Source organism: Bubalus kerabau, chromosome 15 (genome assembly GCF_029407905.1).
Source record: "Bubalus kerabau isolate K-KA32 ecotype Philippines breed swamp buffalo chromosome 15, PCC_UOA_SB_1v2, whole genome shotgun sequence".
In the NCBI taxonomy this organism is placed as follows: domain Eukaryota; kingdom Metazoa; phylum Chordata; class Mammalia; order Artiodactyla; family Bovidae; genus Bubalus; species Bubalus kerabau.
Window position 1 is genome coordinate 16,957,048 of NC_073638.1, and position 7,138 is coordinate 16,964,185.

The 7,138-nt window shown below is 37.3% G+C and overlaps 1 non-coding gene across 1 annotated transcript; it reads left to right on the forward strand.

Moving 5' to 3' along the window:
* Positions 1–1,777: 1,777 nt before the first annotated feature.
* Positions 1,778–1,903, forward strand: LOC129629363 (U6atac minor spliceosomal RNA). Its single transcript, XR_008703197.1, has one exon. It is a non-coding gene; the product is annotated as a U6atac minor spliceosomal RNA (small nuclear RNA).
* The last annotated feature ends 5,235 nt before the right edge of the window (positions 1,904–7,138 follow it).

The following is a 7,138-nucleotide window of genomic DNA, read 5'->3' on the forward strand; positions in this document are numbered from 1 at the left end:
CATGATCTGATTACATACCTTGTGAACCCCCCACCCCCGTCACCTTGTCTTTAAATATGCATTCCTTAAACCCCTCAGGAAGTTCAGATATTTTGAGCATTAGCTGCCCTGGACTCCCTGTCTACCACTTTACGATAAATGCTGTACTTTCTTTCACCACAATTTGGTCTCAGACTGGCTTTACTGTGCATGGGTGAGAGAACACAACATCTTGGTATACAGTGATATTTATTCTTTTCTTCTGCTTCTCTAAAACATACTCCAAACTGCCATTAAATATGGCACTGCTTTGGCTAACAATTTTTAAAAACTTGCACTTTTTCTTTTATCTTATCAAATAGCAGTCAAATAGTATGATTTTGAAAGACAATATCATATAGTAGGTCACATGTGGACTCCATAGATAAATGACCTGGAATCTTGCCAGGTCTGATCTTGATCTCTCTGTACTTCAGGTTCTTTAATATGGGATAATAAAAGACCTCACCTTCACAACCGTCATGATGATGAAATAAGATGATACAAGTAAAATGTTCTGAATAAGTCCTGGCACAAAGAACCTTATTCTAAAAAAAATGTTTTGCTTTATAGCTTTGCCCCCACCTTTTTCTAACACATCATGTTCCTTTGTAAATGCATTGGCCCAGTCTCCTGTGGCCTTACCATGCCTACCACAGCCTAATAAATGTTAATGGTAAACAATAGCAATAATTGCTTCTCTCTGTGGAATGGCTATTACTCTTGCTGTTTTGCTAGAAAAATACTAGTTTCACTCAGGCAAAGAAAGGCGGTAACCACATCATAATATATCCACAATAGGCCTGTTTAGGAGGTTTAGCCTTGGGCAACAAACAAATTTTATAATTTTATTGCAAGAATATAAAAAACAAGTGAGCTACAGTTCATGCTTTTACATAACTTGGCTTATCTCCTATGTGTCTGACTCTTAATCAGCTGTGTACTTTAGAATCACCTGGGAGTTTTTAAAAACAATATATACCTAGGCCCTGTCCCTAAAGGATTCTGATTCACTAGGCCTAGGTGATGTTCTGGCATGTTTATTTGGAATTGTTTATCTAAGTGATTCTGATGTAAAACTAGTGTTCCAAGTATTCCTGGCCCATTGCCTTCCATTCAAGAAAAGCAACTTCAACTACTGGAGTGAAGAAAATCACCCACAATTTTTATGGCCTTTCCATATAAGTAGGTATACCAGCGATTTCTTAACAAATTATCCAATCACAGAAGTAAATGTCTATAAGTTTATAATCATGAAATTATGAATTATGTTCCATTTGGATTGAGGTACCAGTAACTCTTTGGGTGAGGTTTTCTGCCATTTTAATGTGTAGAAAAGGGAGCCTTTGTGGATAAGATGGTGGCTCCATCAAACCACCTGTAGACTCCAGTGCTGGGAAGCCTCAGACCAAACATTCAATCAGACTAGAACACAGCCCCACTCATCAGCAGACAGACTGCTTAAAGTCTCCATGAATAAACAACTGCTTGATAAAAAACACAGACCCAGACACAGCCCTACTCACTAGATGGACAAAACCCAGATCCACCCACCAGAGAGTGGGTGTAAGTCTCTCACATGAGGAAGCTTGCACAAATCTCTAGACAGCCTCATTGACCAGGGGGCGAGGAGCAGAAGCTAGAAGAACTACAATCCTGAAGCTTGTGGAATGGAATATGCAAACACAGAAAGCTAGATAAAATGAGATGGCAGAAGAATATGTCCCAGATGAAGGCACAAGATAAAAACCCCAGAAGAATGTTGTATGAAAGGAGAGAAGGTTAGCACTCCCCTTGACAAGGATGGAAGAGGCTCTCAGGCCTGACAACATGTGTATGGTTAAGGCATTCCCTCCTACTTTGTGGCAGCTAAGCACAGTTTATTACAAACATACAATGGAGAAAAGACAGTCTCTTTAACAAGTGCCGGGAAAACTGGTCAACCACGTGTCAAGGAAAGAAACTAGAACACTTTCTAACACTATATGCAAAAATAAACTCAAAATGGATTAAGCTCTAAATGTAACACCAGAAACTATTAAACTCTTAGAGGAAAACATAGGCAGAACATTCACTGACATAAATCACAGCAAGATCCTCTATGACCCACCTCCCAGAGTAGTGGAAATAAAAACAAAAATAAACAGGTGGGACCCAAATTAAACTTTAATTAAATCAATGAGCTAAAGGAAATCAGTCCAGAATATTCATTGAAAGGACTGACGCTAAAGCTGAAACTCCAATACTTTGGCCACTGATGCGAAGAACTGACTCATTGGAAAAGACACTGATGTTGGGAAAGATTGAAGGCAGGAGGAGAAAGGGACACCAGGGGATGAGATGGTTGGATGGCATCACTGACTCGATGGATATGAGTTTGAGCAAGCTTCAGGAGTTGATGATGGACAGGGAAGCCTGGCATGCTGCAGTCCATGGGGTTGCAGAGTGGACATGACTGAGCAATTGAACTGAACTGAATTGAATTAAATTTAAAAGATTTTGCATAATGAAGGTAACTATAAGCAAGGTGAAAAGGCAGTCTTCAGAATGGGAGAAAATAATAGCAAACGAAACAACTGACAAAGAATTAATCTCCAAAATATAAAAGCAGCTCATGCAACTCAATACCAGAAAAATTAACACCCAAGCAAAAAGTGGGTCAAAAAACTAAACAGACATTTCTCCAAAGAAGACATACAGATGGCTACTAAACACATGAAAAGATGCTCAGCATCACTCATTATTAGACAAATGCAAATCAAAACCACAATGAGGCCTCATCTCATGCCACTCAGGATGGCCGCCATCAAAAAGTCAAAAAAAAAAAAAAAAAGTCTACGTACAATAAATGTGGAAAGGGTGTGGAAAAAAGGGAACCCTCTTACACTGTTGGTGGGAATGCAAACTGGTACACCCACTGTGGAGAACAGTGTGGCGATTCCTTTAAAAACTGGAAATAGAACTGCCATACAACCCAGCAATCCTACTGCTGGGCATACACATCAAGGAAACCAGAACTGAAAGAGAAACATGAACCCCAATGTTCACTGCAGCACTGTTTACAATAGCTAGGACATGGAAGCAACCCAGATGTCCATCCACAGATGAATGGATAAGGAAGTTATAGTACATATACACAATGGAATACTACTCAGCTATAAAAGAGAACACAATTAAGTCAGTTCTAATGAGGTGGATGAAACCGGAGAATATTAAACAGAGTATAGTAAGTCAGAAAGAGAAACACCAATACAATATATTAACACATATATATGGAATTTAGAAAGATGGTAATGATGATCCTATATGCAAGGCAGCAAAAGAAACACAGATGCAAAGCACAGACTTTTGGACTCTGTGGGAGAAGGCAAGGGTGGGATGATTTGAGAGAATAGCATTGAAACATGTATATTACTATATGTGAAATAGATGACCAATACAAGTTCTATGCATAAAGCAGGGCACTCAAAGCTGGTGCTCTGGGACAATGCAGAGGGATGGGGTAGGGAGGGAGATGGAAGGGGGGCTCAGGATGGGGGAACACATGTGTACCCATGGCAGATTCATGTCAGTGTATGGCAAAAACCACCACAATATGTAAAGAAATTATCCTCCAATTAAAATAATTTAATTAAAAGTAAATAAACAACAGATGATGAGATGGCTGGATGGCATCACCAACTCAATGGACATGAATTTGGGTGAACTCCAGGAGTTGGTGATGGATAGGGAGGCCTGGTGTGCTGTGATTCATGGGGTCGCAAAGAGTCGGACACAACTGAGCAACTGAACTGAACTGAACAACTCAACAAAAAGAACTAACTCAATTTAAAAATCAGCAATGGCTCTAAAGCAATTATCTTTCAATAAAAAATAAATTAATTTTTAAAAATCAGCAAAGGACTTGAAAAAAACATTTTTCCAAATATGATATACAAATGGTGAATAAGCATACAAAAATATACTCAACATCACTAACTGTCAGAGAGATACAAACTCAAAGCACAATGAGATATTACCTCCACACCATTAAGACAGCTGCTATTAAACAAAATGAAAAAGTAATAAATATTGGTGGGCATGTGGAGAAATTGGAACCCTTGCTTCAATCCTGATGATAAGATTGTAAAATGGTATAACTGCTATGGAAAACAGTATAAGAGTACCTCAAAAAACAGAAAATAAATCTACTATATGACTCAGCAATCCCACTTCTGGGTAGATATCCAAAAGAATTGAAAGCAGGACCTCAAAGAAATATTTGCATATCTAAACTTAAAGTAGCATTATTTATAATAGCCAAGAAGTAGAGTCAACTCAAATGTCCATCAAAAGATAAATGGATAAAGTGTAGTATATACATAGAATGCAGCCTGGAAAAGGAAAGAAATTCTGTCACATGATGTAACATAGATAAATTTGAGGACATTATGCTAAGTGAAATAATCCAGTTACAAGAGGACAAATACATGTATGGCTGAGTCCCTTTGCTGTTCACCTGAAACTAACACAGCACCATTAACTGGCTATATATCCCAATACAAAATAAAAAGTTTAATGTTTGGGGGAAAAAAAGAGGACACATATTATATGATTCTACTTACATGAGATACCTCAAGAAGTCAAAATCATAGAAACAGAAAGTAGAATGGGTTTAGGCTTGGAAGAGGGGGGACAGGAAGAACTGTTTTTAATGGGTATCGATTTTCAAATGTGCAATATGAAAAAGTTATGGAGATCTATTTTACAATCATGCAAATATATGCAACACTACTGAACTGTACACTTAAAATGGATCAGATAGTAAATTTTGTATGTGTTTTTAATCACAGTAAAAAAAAAAATGAACAAATGTTAACCTAGGGGACAATAGTGGAAATCACTGCTGTGAAACAGAATGAAGAATGAAAAGAAATTAAGACAGTGTAAGAGAGATGGGGGGACAACATTAAATGAACCAGCATTTGCATTATAGAGATTATAGAAAGAGAAGAGAAAGAAAAAGGACCTCAGAAAATAGTTGAAGAGCTGAAAATTTTCCTAACACAGGAAAGGAAACAGTTTTCCAAATTCCAAGCAGGATAAAACCAAGGAGGAACATGCTGAGACACATCGTAATCAAATTGACAAAAATTAAAGGCAAAGAAAAATATTGAAATCAACCAGGGGAGACAACCAATAACGAACAAAAGAATGTCCATAAGGCTGTCAGCTCATTTCTCAGTAGAAATTCTGCAAACCAGAAGGTAGTTTTACAATATATTTAAAATGACAAAAAGGAAGAACCTACAACCAAGAATACTCTACCCAGCAAGGCTTTCATTCAGATTTGATGGAGAAATCAAAAGCTTTACAGACAAGCAAAAGCTAAGAGAATTCAGCACCAACAGAATCACTATGAAATAAATGCTACAGGAACTTCTCTAGGCTGAAAAGAAAAGGACATAACTAGAAATAAGAAAATTATAAATGGAAAAACTCACTGGCAAAGGCAAACATACAGTAAAGGTATCAACACGCAAATATGATATCAAAACCAGAAGTTGTGAAGAGAGAACAAATGCAAGATATTGGAAATGCATTTGATATTAAAAGACCAACAACTTAAAACAGTCTTTTTTGTATATAGACTGCTATATCAAAACCTCAGGGTAAGTACAAACTGAAATTCTACAATAGATATACACAAAAAAGAAAAAGGAATCCACACACAATACTGAAGTTGGTCATCAAATATCAAGAGGAGAGAACACAAAAAGGGAAAAAAACACCTACAAAAAGAAATCACAAACAATTAACAAAATGGCAATAAGAATATGCATATCAATAATCACCTGAAATGTAAATAGATTATACGATCTGACAAATAGATGAAGACTGACTGAAAAAATATATATATATATAAAACAATGTTCATAAAAATGCTGTCTACAAGAGAACCAATTCAGATCTAGGTACACATACCAACTGAAAGTGAAAGGATGGAAAAAGATATACCATCAAAATGGAAATCAAAAGAAAACTGGAATAGCAATACTCATATTAGATGAAATAGACTTGAAAATAAAGACTGTTACAAGAGATGAAGAAGGACATTACATCATGATGATGAGATCAATCCAAGAAGAACCTATAGCAATTTTAAATACATACGCACCCATCAAGAAGAATCTCAACTTACCACCATAAAAGGAGAAATCAACTCTACACAATAATAGTGGTGGAATTTAACACCTCACTGTCATCAACAGACAGATCATCCAGACAGAAAATCAATAAGGAAAAACAGACCTTAAATGACAAAGTAAACCAGAAGGATTTAATTCACATTTATAGAGCATTCCATCCAAAAACAGTAGGATACACATTCTTCTCAAGTATACACAGAGTTGATCACATGCTGGGCCACAAGTCTCAGAATATTTAAGAAAATTTAAATCAATCAAACATCTTTTCTGACCCAAATGTTATGAAATTAGAACTCAACTACAAGAAAAAAAAACCTATAAAAAAACAAAAATATGTGGAGGCTAAACAATCTGATAATAAACAACCAATGGATCAGTGAAGAAATTAAAGAGATAATCAAAAAAATACCTAGAGGCAAATGAAAATGAAAACAAGATGATCCAAAACCTATTGGATATAGGGCAGAAAGGGTGGGTAGGATGAACTGACAGACTGGGACTGACATATATACACTATAATGTATAGTCAGTCAGTCAGTCAGTCAGTACAGTCACTCAGTCATGTCCAACTCTTTGCGACCCCATGAACCGCAGCACGCCAGGCCTCCCTGTCCATCACCAACTCCCGGAGTCCACCCAAACCCATGTCCGTTGAGTTGGTGTTGCCATGCAACCATCTCATCCTCTGTCGTCCCCTTCTCCTCCTGCTCTCAATCTTTCCTAGCATCAGGGTCTCTTCAAATGAGTCAGTTGTTCGCATCAGGTGGCCCAAGTATTGGAGTTTCAGCTTCAACAGCAGTCCTTCCAAGGAACACCCAGGACTGGTCTCCTTTAGGATGGACTGGTTGGATCTCCTTGCAGTCCAAGGGACTTTCAAGAGTCTCCTCCAACACCACAGTTCAAAAGCATCAATTCTTCAGTGCTCAGCTTTC